Here is a 21,512-nt window from a genome sequence, read left to right on the forward strand (position 1 = left end):
GAGGGTCGGACGCTGTGCAGAGAACTGTCCCAGGGCAGCGCTGCAACAAACCGGCAGCATCTGTCATGTCTACCACCGCACCCCACCGCCCATCTAACCGTTTTAAGTCTGAGGTCAGACGTGCATACAGCATACAGCATCGGATGTGATATGCTAATGACACTTGACTCAGGCTCTGCTGTGACATCTTAGTGGTAAGTTTCAAGTGTGACAGGAGTGACACCCTGGCCCTGGTGCCCAGGGGCGCAAAGACTGTATGAGACAGATATTACAGTATAAATGGATTCCTTCACAGAGCATACCATGGAATTTGGAATAGAAAATCACTGTATAACTATGCAAAACCGCATGAATTTTGTTTTATGTCAACTGTGACTGGTCTTTCTGTTTTATTGCTCTCAGTGATAGTAATATTGAAAATAATACTAATAAATCTCTCTGACATGTGGACTTCCTTAGATCAAATCGCCTGTTAGTAAAAGGCCGTTGTGGGATTTGTAGTCATAGATAAGAAATTCAATACTGCCAAAACTGGTGAACTTGGAGGATCAGTGCAGTAATTACAGATTTGTTTCCAGAAATCAGATCTTATCATATAAATAGGGCTGTGTTTGTGGCAAGCACACTAAGGCTATGTGCGCACGTGTGCGTAATTCATGCAGTTACGCTGCGCTTTGTAGCGCAGCGTAACTGCATGCGTCCTGCATCCCCTGCACAATCTATGGAGATTGTGCAGGGGCCGTGCGCACGTGGCATATTAGAACGCAGCGATTCGGCTGCTGCCCGAATCGCTGCGTTCTAAGAAGTGACATGTCACTTCTTCCGTGCGCTTTGCCGGCAGCCCCTGCTCTGTCTATGGCAGGAGCTGCAGGCAGAGCGCACGTTCTCGCCGGCACCATGCGCTTCAGAACGGAGCTTTTCAGCTGCGCTCTGAAGCGCACCTTTTAGGCGCAGTGCAGAGCGCACACGTGCGCACATAGCCTTCGGCTGTGTCCACACTTTGCTTTTTACCTGCTTTTTTAACTGCAGCGTTTAATGCCAAAATGGATGTGTTCTGCTTTTCAAGCATAGTCTATCGGAATTTGGCTTTCTTGTTCACACTATGCTGTTCAAAATGCTGCCTTTTTGTGGCAGAAATTTGGGCAAAAACTCTGCTTTTCAAAGAAGCAACATGTCAATTGTTTTTGCCATTTGCGTTTTGAACTGCAAAGCTGTGTTTTTGCCCAAATTTCTGCCACAAAAAGGCAGCATTTTGAACAGCATAGTGCGGACAAGAAACCCAACTTCCCATAGACTATGCTTGAAAAGCAGAACACATCCATTTTGGCATTAAGGCTGTGTGCACACGTTGCGTTTTTTTACCGCGGAAACGCTGCGTTTTGAACCGCAGCGTTTCAGTGGCAAATTGCATGCGTTCAGCTTTCCCAGCAAAGTGTATGGGAAAGCTGAAAAATCAGTGCACACGCTGCGTTTCTTTCCGCAGCGTTTTGGATGCCAAAAATCGGTGCGGAAAGCAAAGCAGCATGTTACTTCTTTTGTGCGTTGTGGCTGCGTTCTCTCCCCCATTGAAATCAATGATGTGGGGTCAGAACGCAGCTACACCGCATGGACCTGCTTTTTTCTTGCAGTCCGCGGGCTTTGTCGGCACGCCAGAACACAGGCATTTACCTGGAAGTGAGGTCAAGAGGTTTCCTGTTGACCTCACTTCCTGGCAAAGCCCCCGGTGTCGCCAAAGTGCCCGCCCCAACCCCCGACCCCCCTCCCGAAAATCCAACATGGCCGCGCGCACAGTAGCGCACCGGCCGCCCTGCTCCTATGTTATCTGTCGCATGTGCCTTGAGACATGCGACAGAAAAATGCACCCAGGCCCTGCCCGTTCACCCCAATTCCCCCCGGTGTCATACATACCTGTCCGGTCGCAGCGCTGATCCCCCGTGGCTCCCTCCTCCTTCACAGCAGACGCCGGCCGGTCACATGTGCCGAGCAGCTGACAGCCAGCACTGTGTTCAGGACGCTGGCTGCTGCTGCTCGGCACTCTGCAGCTGTGACCCGGGGAGAGTGGGTGCAGATTTTTGCACCCACTCTCCTCAAATGGAGGGTCTGCCCTCCTAGAAAATGGGGGATACGTTCCCTGAACGTGCCCCCATATTCTAGAAGGTCCAGAGCCGACGTGGGACATCCAAATGGATTTCTGCGGACCCATTTTTTTGATTAAATTGGAGAACAAGGGAATGATTTGGGGAGTGTTTTTTCTAATAAAAAAATTTTTGTTGTCTTTTTTTGCTTTTGTTTACTGTCAATTAGTTATGTCGGGTGTCTGATAGACGCCGTGACATCACTAATTGCTGGGCTTGATGCCAGGTGACATTACACATCTGGTATCAACCCCATTTATTACCCCGTTAGCCAACGCACCAGGGCGCGGGATGAGTTGGGGCGAAGCACCAGGATTGGCGCATCTAATGGATGCGCCACTTCTGGGGCGGCTGTGGCCTGCTATTTTTAGGCTGGGAAGAGTCCAATAACCATGGCTCTTCCCACCCTGAGAATACCAGACCTCAGCTGTCAGCTTCACCTTGGCTGGTGATCTAATTTGGGGGGACCCCATGTTATTTTTTTTTTATTATTTTTATTTATAAATAAAAAAAAAAAACCTGGGGAGCCCTCCAAATTGATCACCAGACAAGATGAAGCTGCCAGCTGTGGTTTGCAGGCTACAGCTGTCTGCTTTACCCTGACTGGCTATCAAAAATAGGGGGGACCCCACGCCATTTTTTTTTTGTTTTTGTGATAAAAACTAGGCTAGGCACCCTTTAGTGCCACATGAAAGGTACTAAAGGTGCCAGCTTAGAATATGCAGGGGGGGGGTGGGACGTTGTATATATATTTGACCTCCATTGACGCTTTTTAGGCTGGATGCCCACAATCGGGGTTTGCAGCGTTTTGGGCGCAGATTGTTTTCCCTGCGTCCATGACGCTGCGTTGTGCAGTAGAAGCACAGTGGAAGGATTTTTAGAAATCTCATGCCCACTGTGCTTCTTTTCTCCGCAGCATAAACCGACCGGTGGCGCAGCTTCCCGAGCCTCAGCATGTCAATTTATGCTGCGTAGATGAGTGTTCTCTGCAGGTAGCATAGAGCTCCACAGCAGCCTGAACCCAAATCGTGGGCATGGGCAGCTGCGTTCTCCCGTGGGAAACACTCACATCTCTGCAGAAAGGCTGACACTGGGTACTAGACGCCGTGTCGCTGGATCATGGCCACATAGCCCAACAGTGAGAATATTGTTGCTACAGCTACATTTTGGGGGAAGTAGCTGTGGATTCAAAATGATTAATATACTCCTGAATAAAATCCTTGAGGGGTGCAGATTCCAAAATGGGGTCACTTGTGGGGGTTTTCTGACGTATAGGTACCCAAGTCTTAAAAAACGCACCTAAAAAAACGCATGAAAAACACATGAAAAACGCATGAAAAACGCATGCGTTTTCGATGCGTTGTTTCTCAAAAAACATTGTTTACTATTCTCCCCTCTGCCAGAGGGTGCGTTTTTTTCCGCGCGGAAAAAAAAGCAACGTGTGCACATACCCTAAACGCTGCAGTTGAAAAAGCAGCAAAAAAGCAGGTAAAAAGCAGGTAAAACTTAAAGTGCGGCCATAGCTTAACGCACATTCTGTTAGGTGAATATGTGTTGCAAAATTTTTTGCAAAAATAAAATTTGTTGCTTGTGAATTCCCCCGAGGCCAAATTCAGACACCCATCAGACATGGTCTGTGTGCAGGCTGCCATGTATCAGTTCATGCTCATTTGCATCTTTTACATATACTGTACTTTGTGTCCATATTTTACTCAGAAAAAAGCCCAATGACCTTTCTTCTTATTTATCTGTTGCTTTTTATAGCTTCGTAATTTCATAATGCAAAGTAAATTATTTTATGCTGGAAAAAAAATGATGGAAAACTCCCACGCGCGGAGAGATCCAGCTGTAACAGAATGCTACGTGGAGTTGCTGCCCTTGTTTCTATTGTATCCTGCCAGGAACGCTTTTAACAATATAAGACACATAGCATTTCTGTTCTTTTTAAACTTGTTTCACAGGCAATTCTGCTTGTAATTAGTCTTCTTCTTGTGTACATTTTAAATATGCGCAAGATTACCCCACATAACAGCCAAGAATGTGTACCACTTGTAAGGCTCAGTCACAAGCTGCTATTAAACCTAGAACGCATACCTGGGGCCTCGCAGGCCTCCTAGGTTACTTTTTTTCTATGGTATATTTCTATGGTTGCGTGTTCTTAATGGCAACCTGTGGACTGTGGACCTGATTATGAAATTGCTGTCTATGGAGTTCCCTTAAAAATACTCTGTGATGGTGGAATATTGTGGATTGTGTACCATTTTGTGTGGGTTAATTTTTGTGTGTGGTTCACTGACCATTCTGTATTCCATATGTGTACATTGTCCAAGTTGCAAGTTTAATTCCTCCCCTGCCAGCCTTTTGTTCCTAAGTTGGGGGAGGGGGCGTGAGATCCACTTAGGCTATGTGCGCACAGTGCGTTTTTCGCGGCGTTTTTGCGCGTTTTTCGGGTGCGTTTTTGGCCTCAAAACTGCAGGACTTTGCTTCCCCAGCAAAGTCTATGAGTTTTCATTTTTGCTGTCCGCACACATCTGTTTTTTTACCTACGTTTTTGAGTTAAAAAAAAAATGGACATGTCAGTTCTTTCCTGCGTTTTTCTGCGTTTTCCCCCCATGCAATGCATTGGAAAAACGCAGCAAAACGCAGAGATCAAAAACGCAGCAAAACGCAGCCAAAAACGCACCAAATCGCGGTAAAAACGCATGCGGTTTTTTATGCGTTTTTTCGACGCAGGTGCGTTTTTGTGCGTTTTTAGCGGCCAAAAACGCACAAAAACGCAGCGTCAAAAAGACGCAGTGTGCGAACCTAGCCTTACTGTAAACTCTCTGCTTACCTGGGAGATTCAGGCAGTCTGTTGGGAACTTGAATAGAGAAGGAAGAAGATTGAACCTCTGAGGGAAGCTGTCGCTTCTCAGAGAGACAAGGACATTTATTTATCGCTTTCTGGACTATATTCGATTTTCTTTACTAATTTTACCCTCGGTTTTGTGGATTATGTTATGGATCGTCTTGATTTACTTGGAATAAATGCTCTTTGGATTGAACAGTCATCTCTCGCTCTGTTGATTGTGTGATATGGGAGAAGGACCCTGTGACAACTGGTGGCAGTGGTGGGATCAACAGAGCACAGCTTAATGGAGATCCACCCACAGAGTGTGTACAGAAACTGGACCGTATCCAGTCTACATGAGAGAGCCAGAGATCTGGGCCTGAGCTACCAGGGACTGTATAAAGAAGCCTTAATTGATCTACTGGTGGGTGCGAGCCAGTCCACCTCCCAGATGTCTGACGGACAGGCACTGGGGACAGGGATCCCTGCCCCAAAAAGCCAGTGGGTGGTGTGGTTGGAAGAAGAAATGGCAGCTCTTTGCCCTGGTGTATCTCAGGAATATAAGGAGGAGGCTGCTCGCCGAGCACAGAGGAGACAAGAAGCAATGGAGTCCGACAGAGAGAATAATGTGAGTTGGAGTGTAAACCCAGCGATCCAGGAGCCTGTACGGATTACCCGGGTGGACTTCAAGCCATTTGATGAGGCTTCCGGAGATGTGGAAGGGTTCTTCAAGGACTTTGAGCAGCAGTGTGCGGTGATGGAGTTGCCCCACTCTGGCTGGGTGCGTTTGTTAGTGGGACTCCTGAACGGAAGCCTGGCAGAGGCTTATCACACCATTGACTTACAGCAGAACCGGGATTACAACATTGTAAAGTGGACTATCCTGGATTACCATGCTATTACCCCAGACTGACATAGGGCACAGTTCCGAGACCTCCCATGCACCACATGGGGATCGTTTAGGATGTATGCCCATAAGATGTCCCAGGCATGTCAGAGATGGCTGGAAGCGGCAGACGCCTTCACTGTGGAAGACGTTATACAGGTATTTAGTATAGAACATTTTCTTTACGAGTGTCCTTCAGAAATACGGGAATGAGTCAGAGAACACACGCCATGCACCTTGGATGGAGCTGCGGTATTGGCGAATGAGGCCCTTACTATCCGACCGCAATGGAGGATGCTTCTGATCAATAATCCACAGCCTGCTCTTGCACCCCTGCCCTCTCCGATTATATATCTGCCCTTCCAACCAGCCGCAGGCTGATAACAACCACAGAACACAATCCTTGGCCCCAACAGTTCCGACCACTGCCTGGGAGAATCACAGAGAGGAGATGTTATGGGTGTGGACAACCTGGGCACCTGCAATCCTGTTGTCCCGCAAGGATTCGGAGGGACCCCCACGCACCTCTATCTCGTCCGGTGCATTTTGTGCATTCCATCCCACCTGAGGAAGAGTTACCGCCACCTCCACCGGAGTGTACCGCTCACCCCTGCACCATAGATGCCCCTGTTCGAGTGTATGGCCTCCGACCTTTGTCACCAGGTTCTCCTACTGCCTTCACCAGAATGCACATTGGAAGGAGCACGACGCAGAGGAGATGTTATCGATGTGGGCAACCTGGGCATTTGCAAAAAACTTGCCCTACTGGTCGATTGAGGAATGACCTTGCACCAAATCGACCTGTTCATTCTCTACATCCGAACTACCATCAGAGGAAGCACTTACAGGAGGTCGTGCTGGATGGACAGAGAGTCATTGGATTTTGTGACTCCGGGGAATTTCTCACAATAGCTGACCCCCGAGTGGTTCGGCAAGAGGCGATACATCATGGACCAAGGATTGTTATTGAACTGGCTGGAGGACAAAGGAGAAAGATCCCAAAGGCGACTGTAGATCTGGACTTTAGCTTTGGGGTCAAGCAATGTGTGGTTGGGGTGATGAGCGGCCTGCCTGCAGATATTCTCCTTGGAAATGATGTGGGAGATCTACAATGTCGATTTGTGGGTGCAGGAAACACAGTTTGAGTGAAGGAGGACGCAAAGGGAAGCTTGTCCCTCCAACCCTACTGCTGTACAAGGGACTACCTACAGCTTCTTCATCCAATACAAGTGCGGAAGCCAACACAAGAACGCTGATGGACTGTCCCGGCAAGAAGAACCATAGACTATCCACAGCTGAGCAACATGGACTTAAGTGAGATGGCCAGAGGTCTGTGTAGACCTCATGGCATACTCACTTATTCAGAAGGAGGGAGAGGTTGTCATGGTGGAATATTGTGGATTGTGTACCATTTTGTGTGGGTTAATGTTTGGGCGTGGTTCACTGACCATTCTGTATTCCTATGTGTACATTGTCCAAGTTGCAAGTTTAATTCCTCCCTTGCCAGCCTTTTGTTCCTAAGTTGGGGGAAGGGGCTTGAGATCCACCTACTGTAAACTCTCTGCTTACCTGGGAGATTCAGGCAGTCTGTTAGGAACTTGAATAAAGAAGGAAGAAGATTGAATCTCTGAGGGAAGCTGTGGCTTCTCAGAGAGACAAGGACATTTATTTATCGCTTTCTGGACTATATTCGTATTTTTTTTACTAATTTTACCCTCGGTTTTGTGGATTATGTATTGGATCATCTTGATTTACTTGGAATAAATGCTCTTTGGATTGTACAGTCATCTCTCGCTCTGTTGATTGTGTGATATGGGAGAAGGATCCCATGACATACTCATAGATTTACCTTTTCCCCAGGAACACCTACAAATAGTGTTACTTCTACCCGGGAGCTTTACCTGTTAATCAATCATAACCATGCTCTTAAAAATTAGGCACAACATCAATAACAGTCACAGTTGTGAGCGAAACACTTCTTTTTTTTCTAGAGGGTCCATTGTTACTCGAGATCCGGATGGTAAAATGTGTGTGTCTGAGTCCCTGTTTTGGCACCATGTTTTGTGAGCGAAATACACTCCTTCTATGCCATTTGAACTCCAAATTAATAAGATCTGTTTTACAAGTGCTCGGGAAATCAATACAGCACACAAGGCAATATGGCATCCTCAAAACGTCTGTTTTATTAGATTATGTGACCAATTTATATAGGATCCCAAACAAAGAATTAGCTCCTCTGAACTACGCACCAATAAGTGGAGTAGGGATGTGATAGAAATGTGAAACTTTCCCACTCATCAGTGCCATCCAATCTCCACGACATCATAAAGATATATAGTTCAAACACAAGGAGAGAGCTGTATAGCCTAGCTATCACAAGGAAATAGATATAACCAATATCCTGGATGGTGATTTATTAAAGGGAACCTGTCAGGTCAAAAAAGCGTTCTGACCTACAAGCAGGAGCCTGTGTGAGCTAGTAACCACTTCCTACCCATCCCTGTGTTGTTATATTGTGTAATATGAAAGTAATAAAATACGAGTTATTACTTTTATATGTCCTATGTAAATAGCACAGGTCTCTAACCCCATGGATGTCACATTGTCCTGTGGGCGTCTACATGCTTTCCATGGTATCACACCCTTGTGGGCGTGATACAATGGATTTAGATCAGCGACGTGACCATCGCTACTTCAGAATCTCGCGTGTGCACGCGCATGCCATTCTAGCCACCTCCTCATCATGGTGTTTGCGCGTCAGCTTCTGACGCACACTGCGCATGCTGAGAAGACGCCTGCAGTTTCGGTCATGTGCATTGTGCGTCAGAAGCCGAGAAGCAAGCACCAGGATGAGAAGGCGACGAGAATGGTAAGCACGTGAGATTCTGAAGCTGCAGAAGTGATGTCGCTCATGTAAATCTATGGTATCACGCCCACAGGGGTGTGATACCATGAAAAGCATGTAGACGCCCACAGGGCGATGAGACACCCATGAGAATAGAGACCTATGATATTTACATAGGACATGTGAAAGTAATAAAAAATATTTTATTACTTTCATATTACACACTATAACAACACGAGGATGGGTAGGAAGGGGTTACTAGTTCACACAGGCTCCGGCTTGTAGGTCAGAACTCTTTTTTCACCTGACTGGTTTCTTTTAAGTAAAGCCTATGCGTTTCAGAGTATAAGCTCTTTCTTCATGTCTAAATCACAATACATAGTGAAGGACAATACTGTACATGAGAACTATACAGTATAAACAAAAGGATAGAAAATGAACATTAAACAAAAGAATAATAAATAATAAATAATTAGATTCAATTAATTTAAAAAGGCACCAAAGAAGGGAATTTTGTTACTTACCGTAAATTCCTTTTCTTCTAGCTCTTATTGGGAGACCCAGACGATTGGGGTATAGCTACTGCCCTCCGGAGGCCACACAAAGCACTACACCAAAAGTGCAAGGCCCCTCCCCTTCTGGCTATACCCCCCCGTGGTATCACGGGTACTCCAGTTTTAGTGCCAAAGCAAGAAGGAGGAAGCCAACAACTGGTTTAAACAAATTAACTCCGATTAACATCGGAGAACTGAAAAACCGTTCAACATGAACAACATGTGTACCCGCAAACAGCAAAAACAATCCCGAAGGACAACAGGGCGGGTGCTGGGTCTCCCAATAAGAGCTAGAAGAAAAGGAATTTACGGTAAGTAACAAAATTCCCTTCTTCTTCAGCGCTCTATTGGGAGACCCAGACGATTGGGACGTCCAAAAGCTGTCCCTGGGTGGGTAACGAAATACCTCATGTTAGAGCTGCAAAACAGCCCTCCCCTACGGGGATGTCACTGCCGCCTGCAGGACTCTTCTACCTAAGCTGGCATCCGCCGAAGCATAGGTATGCACCTGATAATGCTTGGTGAAAGTGTGCAGACTCGACCAGGTAGCTGCCTGACACACCTGTTGAGCCGAAGCCTGGTGCCGTAATGCCCAGGACGCACCCACGGCTCTGGTTGAGTGGGCTTTTAGCCCTGAAGGAACCGGAAGCCCAGCAGAACGGTAGGCCTCTATAATTGGTTCTTTGATCCATCGAGCCAAGGTAGCTTTAGAAGCCTGCAACCCCTTGCGCGGACCGGCGACAAGGACAAAAAGTGCATCGGAACGGCGCATGGGCGCCGTGCGGGAAATGTAGATCCTGAGAGCTCTCACCAGATCTAGCAAACGCAAGTCCTTTTCATACCGGTGAACCGGATGAGGATAAAAGGAAGGCAAGGATATATCCTGATTAAGATGAAACGAGGATACGACCTTAGGGAGAAACTCCGGAATGGGGCGCAGCACTACTTTGTCCTGGTGGAACACCAAGAAGGGAGCCTTGGATGACAGAGCTGCCAGCTCAGACACTCGCCGAAGCGATGTGATCGCAACAAGAAACGCCACTTTCTGTGACAGGCGAGAAAAAGAAACTTCTTTGAGAGGCTCGAAAGGCGGCTTCTGGAGAGCAACTAGTACTCTGTTCAGATCCCATGGATCCAACGGCCGCTTGTACGGGGGCACAATATGACAGACCCCCTGCAGGAACGTGCGCACCTTAGGAAGACGTGCTAGACGCTTCTGAAAAAACACGGATAGTGCCGAGACTTGCCCTTTAAGGGAGCTGAGCGACAAGCCCTTTTCCAACCCTGATTGCAGGAAAGACAGAAAAGTGGGCAATGCAAATGGCCAGGGAGACACTCCCTGAGCAGAGCACCAGGTTAAGAAAATCTTCCACGTTCTGTGGTAGATCTTAGCAGAAGTTGACTTCCTAGCTTGTCTCATTGTGGTTACCACTCCCTGGGATAAGCCTGTTGACGATAGGATCCAGGACTCAATGGCCACACAGTCAGGTTCAGGGCCGCAGAATTCTGATGGAAAAACGGCCCTTGAGACAGCAGGTCTGGACGGTCTGGAAGTGACCACGGTCGGCCGACCGTGAGATGCCACAGATCCGGATACCACGATCTCCTCGGCCAGTCTGGGGCGACGAGTATGATGCGGCTGCAATCGGATCTGATCTTGCGTAATACTCTGGGCAAGAGTGCCAGAGGCGGGAATACATATGGGAGGCGGAACTGCGACCAATCTTGCACCAAGGCGTCTGCCGCCAGAGCTCTTTGATCGCGCGACCGCGCCATGAATGCCGGGACCTTGTTGTTGTGCCGAGACGCCATTAGGTCGACGTCCGGCACCCCCCAGCGGCGACAGATTTCTTGAAACACGTCCGGGTGAAGGGACCATTCCCCTGCGTCCATACCCTGGCGACTGAGGAAGTCTGCTTCCCAGTTTTCTACGCCTGGGATGTGAACCGCGGAGATGGTGGATGCTGTGTCCTCCACCCAATTCAGAATGCGCCGGACTTCCTGAAAGGCTTGCCGGCTGCGCGTCCCTCCTTGGTGGTTGATGTATGCCACCGCTGTGGAGTTGTCCGACTGGATTCGGATCTGCTTTCCTTCCAGCCACTGTTGAAAGGCTAGTAGGGCAAGATACACTGCCCTGATTTCCAGAACATTGATCTGAAGGGTGGACTCTTGCGGAGTCCACGTCCCCTGAGCCCTGTGGTGTAGAAACACTGCTCCCCACCCCGACAGACTCGCATCTGTCGTGACCACTGCCCAGGATGGGGGCAGGAAGGATCTTCCCTGAGACAATGAGGTGGGAAGGAGCCACCATTGTAGAGAGTCCTTGGCCGTCTGGGAAAGAGAGACTTTCCTGTCTAGGGAAGTTGTCTTCCCGTCCCATTGGCGGAGAATGTCCCATTGAAGTGGACGCAGATGAAACTGCGCAAAGGGAACTGCTTCCATGGCTGCCACCATCTTCCCTAGGAAGTGCATGAGGCGCCGCAAGGGGTGCGACTGGCCCTGAAGGAGAGATTGCACCCCTGTCTGTAAGGACCGCTGCTTGTTTAGCGGAAGCTTCACTCTCGCTGCTCGAGTATGGAACTCCATGCCAAGATACGTTAGTGACTGTGTCGGTGACAGATTTGACTTTGGAAAGTTGATGATCCATCCAAAAGTCTGGAGAGTCTCCAGCGTAGCATGTAGACTGAGTTGGCATGCCTCTTGAGAGGGTGCCTTGACAAGTAGATCGTCTAGGTAAGGGATCACCGAGTGTCCCTGAGAGTGCAAGACTGCTACCACCGCCGCCATGACCTTGGTGAAGACCCGGGGGGCTGTCGCCAGACCGAATGGCAGAGCTACGAACTGAAGATGGTCGTCTCCTATCACAAAACGTAGAAAACGTTGATGTTCTGTAGCAATTGGCACGTGGAGATAAGCATCTTTGATGTCTATTGAGGCAAGGAAGTCTCCTTGAGACATTGAGGCAATGACAGAACGGAGGGTTTCCATCCGGAACCGTCTGGCGTGCACATGTTTGTTGAGCAGTTTTAGGTCCAGAACAGGACGGAACGAGCCGTCCTTTTTTGGCACCACAAAGAGATTGGAGTAAAACCCTCTCCCTTGTTCCTGAGACGGTACAGGAACCACTACTCCTTCCGCTCTTAGGGAGTCCACCGCCTGCCGCAGGACATCTACACGGTCTGGATGTGGGGAGGTTCTGAAGAACCGAGCTGGAGGACGAGAACTGAACTCGATTCTGTACCCGCGAGACAAAATGTCTGTCACCCACCGGTCTTTGACCTGTGACATCCAAGTGTCGTAAAAGCGGGAGAGCCTGCCCCCGACCGGAGATGCGGAGGGAGGGGACTGGAAGTCATGAGGTAGCCGCTTTGGAAGCGGTTCCTCCATTTGCTTTCTTGGGGCGTGAGTGAGCCCGCCAGGAATCTGAGTTTCTTTGCGTCCTCTGAGTCCCTTTGGACGAGGAGAATTGTGTTTTGCCCGAACCTCGAAAGGACTGAAACTTCTGCTGCCACTTTCTCTGCTGAGGTTTGCTTGATCTGGGCTGGGGTAAAGAGGAGTCCTTACCCTTGGACTGTTTAATGATGTCAGCCAATGGCTCGCCAAACAGTCTATCTCTAGATAAAGGCAAGCTGGTTAAACATTTTTTGGAACCAGCATCTGCTTTCCAGTCCTTTAACCACAATGCCCTGCGCAAAACTACCGAATTGGCAGACGCCATTGAGGTGCGGCTGGTAGATTCTAGGACCGCATTGATAGCGTAAGAGGCAAACGCAGACATCTGCGAGGTAAGGTGCGCCACTTGCGGCACCGCTGGATGTATGATAGCATCCACTTTTGCTAAACCAGCTGAAATAGCTTGGAGTGCCCATACGGCTGCGAATGCTGGAGCAAACGACGCGCCGATAGCTTCATAGACAGATTTTAACCAAAGGTCCATCTGTCTGTCATTGGCATCCTTAAGTGAAGCGCCATCCTCCACTGCAACTATGGATCTAGCTGCAAGCTTGGAAATCGGGGGGTCCACCTTTGGACACTGGGTCCAGCGCTTGACCACATCAGGTGGGACCACATCCTTAGAACGTTTAGAGAAACGCTTTTCTGGATGAGCGTCGTGTTTCTGGATTGATTCTCTGAAGTCAGAGTGATCCAACAGAGCACTTAATTTACGCTTGGGATAGAGGAAACGAAACTTCTCCTGCTCTGCCGCTGCCTCTTCTGCTGAAGGGGCTGGGGGAGAAATATCTAACAGCCTATTGATGGCTGAGATAAGATCGTTTACCATGGCGTCCCCATCCGGGGTATCCAGATTGAGAGGGGTTCCAGGATTAGACTCCTGATCACTCTCTTCAGACACATCACATGGAGACTGATTGCGCTGAGACCCTGAGCAGTGTGATGACGTTGAGGGTCTTTCCCAGCGAGCCCGCTTGGGGTGGCTGGGGCAATCATCTGAGTCATTATACTCATCCTGAGAAGCCGGGGACCCCCTTGCCGTCTGGATTAAATCCAACTGCGGAGGATTAGAGGACATAGACCTCGCCGTGTCCATAGACTGAGCCCCAGGCATGGATTGCAAAGTTTCCAGGATTTTTGCCATAGCCACAGACATATTATCCGCAAAAACTGCAAAGTCTGTCCCTGACACCGGGGCAGGACTTACAAGCGTCTCAGCCTGGGTCACTACCTCTCCGGACTCCGGCTGGCGAAGCAGCACCGGATCTGAGCATTGCACACAATGGGGGTCATTGGAGTCTGCTGGTAGAGCAGCCCCACATGCAGCACACGCAGTGCACACAGCCCTAGCCTTGGCAGCCTTGCGTCTTGTGGATGACATGTTGCTGCCTCCTCAGAGCGATCTGGGGTATTCAGCCAGGAAGCGACCTCACAGTGCAAGCAATATGGAAATATATATATGTCCAGTGACACAGTACACTAATACACACTGAGGCACTAGAGGGGCCAGCTGAAAAGCCGCTTACCGCCCGCTTAAGAGCGGGTGTGTGGTCTCCCAAAGCCCCTCAGTCTAGGTCTCCCAGAGCCTTGCGTCCTTCCTCCAGCCAGACATGCATGTAATGGCTGCCGGCGTCCTGAGAGAGGAAGGGGGGCGGGCCCTGGGCGTTCCTGACCAAGAGCGGGAAGCCTGCTTCCCTCTGTGCCTAGTGAGAGGGCTGGAGCATGTAAATCAGGCTCCAGCCCTCGTCGCTGCCGTGAAACAGCGTCTCTCCCCTACCCTGATTGACAGGGTGGGGGCGGGAACGATCGGAGCTGCCGGCGTCCTAGGCCCAAAAGCCGGGGACTAGAGTTATAAACGCCCCCGCCGTAAAAGCGCGGTCGGCGTATCCCCGGCGCACCACAAGTCACAGCAGCGCCGCCGGTCCAGTGAGGGTCGGCGCTGCGTTCCCAGAACACAAAGTCCCCCAGATAACTGTAGGAACACCAGCTCAGTGTACGGTCCCCGGCGCACTACAACGCCCAGCCAGCCCGGAGTGCGTCTGTGCCTGCCGGGGACACAGAGTACCTGTATGATGCAGGGCCCGGTCCCTGACGGTACTCCTGCTCGGCATCCACCAGGTGCTATGGGTCTGTGGATGGAGCCCGGCGTCAGAGCTTTGAGGCCGGCAGGATCCCACTTCCACAGAGCCCCCAAGGGGATGTGGAAGGAAAACAGCATGTGAGGCTCCAGCCCTGTACCAGCAATAGGTACCTCAACCTTACAACACCATCCAGGGGTGAGAAGGGAGCATGCTGGGGGCCCTATATGGGCCCTCTTTTCTTCCATCCGAAATAGTCAGCAGCTACTGCTGACTAAAATCTGTGGAGCTATGCATGGAATGTCTGACCTCCTTCGCACACAAAGCTAAAACTGGAGTACCCGTGATACCACGGGGGGGTATAGCCAGAAGGGGAGGGGCCTTGCACTTTTGGTGTAGTGCTTTGTGTGGCCTCCGGAGGGCAGTAGCTATACCCCAATCGTCTGGGTCTCCCAATAGAGCGCTGAAGAAAAGATTTAATATAAATACACATATAATAAAACATTGGAATCAAACTCATGTCTTATATTATAGTTTGATTCCAATGTTTTATTATATGTGTATTTATATTGTAAACCTTTTGGTATGCCATGTGTATATATAAAGATCTTGAGTATGTCCTCCACCATGTATTGTGATTTAGTCCTGAAGAAGGAGTTTATACTACGAAATGCGTAGACTTTATTTAATAAAACATCATACAGGATATCAGTTTTATCTATTTCCTTGAACAGCGCGGATATACTACTCTCTCCTTGTGTTTGAACTATGTTACTATTGGAAAGCTGCAGTCAAGACATGCTGTAAAATAGTTGTAACTTTCACACCTGACAAAGGTGAGCACCTTTTGTATCATTTAATCCTAATTACTTGGATAAGACACTATTGTGCTACTTTCTTTCCAGTCTTGGGGGTGCTTCACACATAGCGAGCTCGCTGCCGAGATCGCTGCTGAGTCACGTTTTTTGTGACGCAGCAGTGACCTCATTAGCGATCTCGCTGTGTGTGACACTGAGCAGCGATCTGGCCCCTGCTGCGAGATCGCTGCTCGTTACACACAGCCCTGGTTCGTTTTCTTCAAAGCCGCTCTCCTGCTGTGACACACAGATCGCTGTGTGTGACAGCAAGAGAGCGACAAATGAAGCGAGCAGGGGAGCAGGAGCCGGCATCTGACAGCTGAGGTAAGCTGTATCCAAGATAAACATCGGGTAACCAAGGTGGTTACCCGATATTTACCTTAGTTACCAGCATCTGCAGCTCTCACGCTGCCTGTGCTGCCGGCTCCGGCTCTCTGCACATGTAGCTGCTGTACACATCGGGTTAATTAACCCGATGTGTACAGCAGCTAGGAGAGCAAGGAGCCAGCGCTAAGCAGTGTGCGCGGCTCCCTGCTCTCTGCACATGTAGCTGCATTACACATCGGGTTAATTAACCCGATGTGTACTGTAGCTATGGTAGGAGAGCAAGGAGCCAGCGCTCAGTGTGCGCGGCTCCCTGCTCCCTGCACACACAGCTGTGCGCTGGTAACTAATGTAAACATCGGGTAACCATACTCGATGTTTACCTTAGTTACCAGTGTCCACAGCTTCCAGACGCCGGCTCCGTGCAAACGCAGCGTCGCTTGCACGTCGCTGCTGGCTGGGGGCTGTTCACTGGTCGCTGGTGAGATCTGCCTGTTTGACAGCTCACCAGCGACCATGTAGCGATGCAGCAGCGATCCTGACCAGGTCAGATCGCTGGTCGGATCGCTGCTGCATCGCTAAGTGTGAAGGTACCCTTGGTTTCTCAAAAAGATACAAGACAAGATAAAGTCTGCTCTCTCACAATCCTCCCTTTTGTGATCAATTATGGGTATATCAGGAGGTATACAGGAGCACGCTATCCGCATTCCTCGGGACTTTCCTACCTGCTTTACATCAGTTGAATACCTGGATACCCATGATTATATCACAACAATAAGGGACCTATTCTTGTCTTGGGTCCGTATGTCACAACCAGGACATTTCCCTTACACATGGACCTTATTATCTTTTGTATAACACAGAGTTGCTCTGAGGTTGCAAAGCGCAGTCACATTAGAAAATGTGACCAGTCACTGAGGGTTGCGGAACACACTGACGGTACTGCAGCTGTGACAGCGGTGATGTCAGTGAGTTCACCTGAGGTCACAGTTGTTTATTCCCATGGTACTTGTTATGATCTGGTCACCATGGATGATCATAAAAATCCCATCAGCAGAAAAAACACAAGAGTAGTTGGAACCTGATCGCAATCCCCTGTCAGACCACACTAGAAGTAGCCATAGAGCGTTCCTAAACACACCTAGATGCCACGTCACAGACAGAGAAACTTACTACACCTTACAGATAGAAATGAGGAACCCTATCTTACCTCAGAGTAGTCCCCAAAGAAATAGCAAGCCCCCAACATATAAAGCCAACGGTGATGTAAGAAAACACAATACACAGATAGGAAATATAGATTAGCAAAGGTGAGGCCCGACATCCTAGATAGAACAGGACACGACAGATAACTGATTGTGGTCAGTGTAAAACCCTGCGGAAAAATACCAATCTCCTGAGAAGAAAAATACTGAGACCACACGGACTCTTCCCCACTGTATCAGGTACTCTTGTAAATAATGGGAGAAACAAAATACCAAAAAAAACAAGAAATACAAAAGTGCAAATAATCAAATAGAGCAGGGAGAATCTCCCTTTTCTTGCAGTGGGGCCTGCAGGGGGGAACCCCCATGCTCATCAAAACAGAAAGACAATTCCTCTCCTGCAAGAAAACAGACTTTAAGCAAAGTAAAAAGAAAAACAGACACCCTTAGGTGTGGATCAGGCAATAAAGCAAATAACTTGCAACTTATCTGGAATGAGACAAGCACAGGATAAATGGAAGGACAACTCAAAGCCAATTCAGAGACAGAGGAACAACATCTATAACCGGCCCTAGCCAGCAGACACTGCTCTTCTATATAACCTAGGCTGATCTGCAATTGGGCTTCCCAAACTGCCTATTAACTCCCACACCTGTTGAGGCACACTCAGCTTCACCCCCAGTCCTGACCACCAGACGGAGCTCCAAACCATCACTCCCTTGGATGACATTCACAACAGGTACCCAAGCTGGGACCTCAGGTGAACTAACCTTAGGTGAACTAATTGAACTCAATTCCAGTAATCTGGCTATGAGTTAAATGGTCCTGGGTTACTGGATTTCTGACATCAATGGTTCTGGATTACCTAAAATACTGTCACCATTGGACTCAATGCCAAATTACTGCAATGCGCACGCATTTTGGTAATCCATAATTGAGTTTAATGAGTTCCCCTGAGGTGCGTTCACTGAGTTCAATGAGTCCACCTCAGATGAGTTCACTGTCCCTTGAGGATCCGCTCCACCTGACTGCTTAGGTTAGCACCCAAAGAACGCAAATGGCGGCTCCGCTCACGTCGACTTACCCTAATGTATCCCTGAATATGTCCCTATCTCATAATTATGATAAACAGTCCACAAAAAAAAGGGCTTGGACATGTGATAAATAAACATACCACATACATACATAAACATACCTGCCACCTTGCACCAAATGCTGCAAAATCCCAGCAACAATTTTCAAATGTATACCACTGTTAGAATACCTTGATCATGGGTACCCCACAACAATGTGCCAATAAGTGCCTGTGCATAATATGTTAAAGCTGTCAAGCCACAAATATATTACTTTCTTTGAGAAGTCAGATAACAAAAATGGCCTCAATGCATTTCTCCTGCCTTCCAGTTTCTTCAGGAGGTATGCATATAAAGGGTATGTGTCCCAAGATGTAATGAATGCTGAAGCCAAAAGTCGAACAGATCTGCTTATATAGCCAAGCTCTTAACCCCAGGGTATTTCAAGTGAAAAAAATTCCCATGATTTCAATGCTGATCATGGTCTCCAATGCTCATGTGCGCATGTCAGATTCCATTATGCTTCAATGCATGTGACCTGCTCATGACCCTATCATGACGCTCTGTGCCTCTATTATTCCCCAATGAGACGCTGTCTGTTATGGTATAAATCGCCAAGTCACCAATAAGCCGTGGAGCACTTATCCCACCACTGATGTTCCGGAGGGCGCTTCCAATCAATGGCGGTGAACTGACATGCCCCACTGCCGAGGACCTGCAGGCACGCCTGCTAGATGATGCTCTACCAATCACCTGCAGGGTATATACATGCTCCCAAATCTGATTCATCATCATTCACCGCGCGTCAGTCTAAGGTTGGCCAATCAGCAGCGGGGTATACACACGGCCTTTGGCCGACGCTCCTGTGATTTACTATGCGTCCATCCAGCATCGGTCAACCAGCGTCGGGGTATACACACAAGCATATGACACAAAGCATAATAAGCATATGACACATAGGATAAATCAATCTTTTAGGGTTATAACAACTATATATAAAAAAATGACCAGTTGTAGAGAAAATATTTTGAAAAAGATAAAAATAATAGATACTTTTGAATAAAAATAATCCATGTGATACATCAATGAATGACCCATATTACTGGGCAAAAGTAAATGGTGGATCTCTAAATTCAGCTCAAATCGTGACTGTAGGAATAAACTTTCATATACAGATAATTCCATATATTATTTTTTTCATGTTATCATCCTTAAAAACAGGACTGTTAACATTATTATTTTGAATGCTGGACCACAAACCTATACAGTATGTTATGTCTATAATTTTTTTTATTACTTTTAATATCAGACTATGAGCTTATTAATTCGAGGACTGTCCACTTGGCAAACCCTAGGAAAAAATCTTAACCAAAACATGGTCACAAAAAAGGCGAGTATGTTAGACATTCATTGAGGCCATTGGGCGTCTGTGAATTTAATCTATAAATCTACTGGCACTCCTTTTGCAGTGTTCATTTATTCCATTCCGCCTTCTTTGGGCTCAGTTTAATGACTTCTGCCACACAGAAAGATATACTCTTTTCCTTCCACTGATGACATTCCCATACATGCCTTGCAATTAGAGAGTCCAATTTATGTCACCAAGATGCTCCCTAATTCTTCTATTAAGTTCGCTCTTGGTTTTTCCAACATAGTTATAGGAGCAGGAGCAGGTGCAGGTGGTGACATAGACTACTCATCAGGTTTTACAATTGTCAAAGTCCCTCATGTAATATAGTCCACCAGTGCCAGTGTTGGAGGGTCTTATCCAATTACAAAATCAGCAATCCCAACAACATAATGTGCCAATTGGCTTGTGATCCAACCAAGTCCCGGGTTTCACCAGTCTGTTATAGTAGCTATGGACCAGTTGGTCACTCAGCAATGCTTCTTTTCTGAACCTGATGAGCACATGAGGAGATACAATGTTCCTATGGTCAGGATCAGCAAAAAGGAGCCCCCAATGTTTATGGAGAATGCCAAAAACAACATCCAATCTCTCATCAAAAGTCCAGAGTTCCTATCCTCATTGTGAACCTCATGAAATTTTAGGAATTTTCTTTTTTGTAAACTAATGAATTGTTGGTATCCCTCATTATCTAGAGTTTGTTAGCCAGTTTCACAGCTGTTGTTTCCCATGATACACCAGCTGTGACCTCAGATAACCTCACCTCAAGTGAACTCAATTAACTCACCTCAGGTGAACTCATTGAACTCAAGGCCAGATTACCAGATTTGGCTATGTGTGAATGCTGAGTATTTGATTGCACAAATTTATGCATTTTAATTTCTTGTTCTCTTAAGCTGGGTTTACACACTGCAACATCGCAAAGGACATCGCTGTAACGTCACCGGTTTTGTGACGTAACAGCGACCTCCCTAAGTCTCTGCTAAGTCGCTGGTGAGCTGTCAAACAGGCAAACCTGGCCAACAACTCAACAGCGATCCGGACCTGCAGAGCGACCTAGCTGGTTGTTGGGGACGTTGATAAGCAGCCTTTTGAAAGGGAAGTTGCTAACAAAGTCTCTGCAAAGTCTTTCACACACTGAAACTTTCCAGCGATGCATGCTGCACAGCGGGAAACAAAGGACCTAGGAATGGTCCTGAACGATTTGTAACGATTACAACTTCACAGCAGGGGCCGGGTCGCTGATAGGTTTCACACACTGCAACATCGCAAACAACATCGCTATTGCGTCACAAAACCGGTGACGTTACAGCGATGTCGTTTGAGATGTTGCAGTGTGTAAACCCAGCTTTAGTCACTATATCTAGATCTATGATAGTAGTATAGGGATGCAACATATGCATAACAACCACAACTAACCCAAAAAGGGAACAAGATGCAAAAAAATCCCCCAAAATATTAAAAAAATATTTGAGTAATAATTTGTTGCTCAAATATGGAGAGAAAAGGGTTAATAAACCACGCTGCCATAGAAAGGAGAATCTATGTAGAAGGAATGATTTTATTTGTCTACGTGTTTCAAAGCCTAATGGCTTCTTCCTCAAGACATATGATATGATTTGTGCTGAGGAAGAATCCATAAGGCTTTGAAACGTGTAGGCAAATAAAATCATTCCTTCTACATGGATCCTCCTTTCTATGACAGTGCAGTTTATTAACTCTTTTCTCTCCATATTTGAACTGCATCTCCACGTGGGTTCTGCTGCAGCCATATTTACGCCAATACAGTGGTTGTGACTCTCACAACCACTCCAGGTGAGTCTACCTTTAGAGCACCTTTGCTGACAGTGTTTTAGAATAAGAC

The 21,512-nt window shown here is 47.7% G+C and overlaps 1 protein-coding gene across 1 annotated transcript in view; it reads right to left on the bottom strand.

Annotated features, from left to right (window-relative positions):
- SMPD3 (sphingomyelin phosphodiesterase 3) overlaps positions 1-21,512 on the bottom strand; it is a 429,346-nt gene that overhangs the window by 214,591 nt on the left and 193,243 nt on the right. The window lies entirely within an intron of this gene.

This window comes from Anomaloglossus baeobatrachus, chromosome 10 (genome assembly GCF_048569485.1).
Source record: "Anomaloglossus baeobatrachus isolate aAnoBae1 chromosome 10, aAnoBae1.hap1, whole genome shotgun sequence".
NCBI lineage: Eukaryota > Metazoa > Chordata > Amphibia > Anura > Aromobatidae > Anomaloglossus > Anomaloglossus baeobatrachus.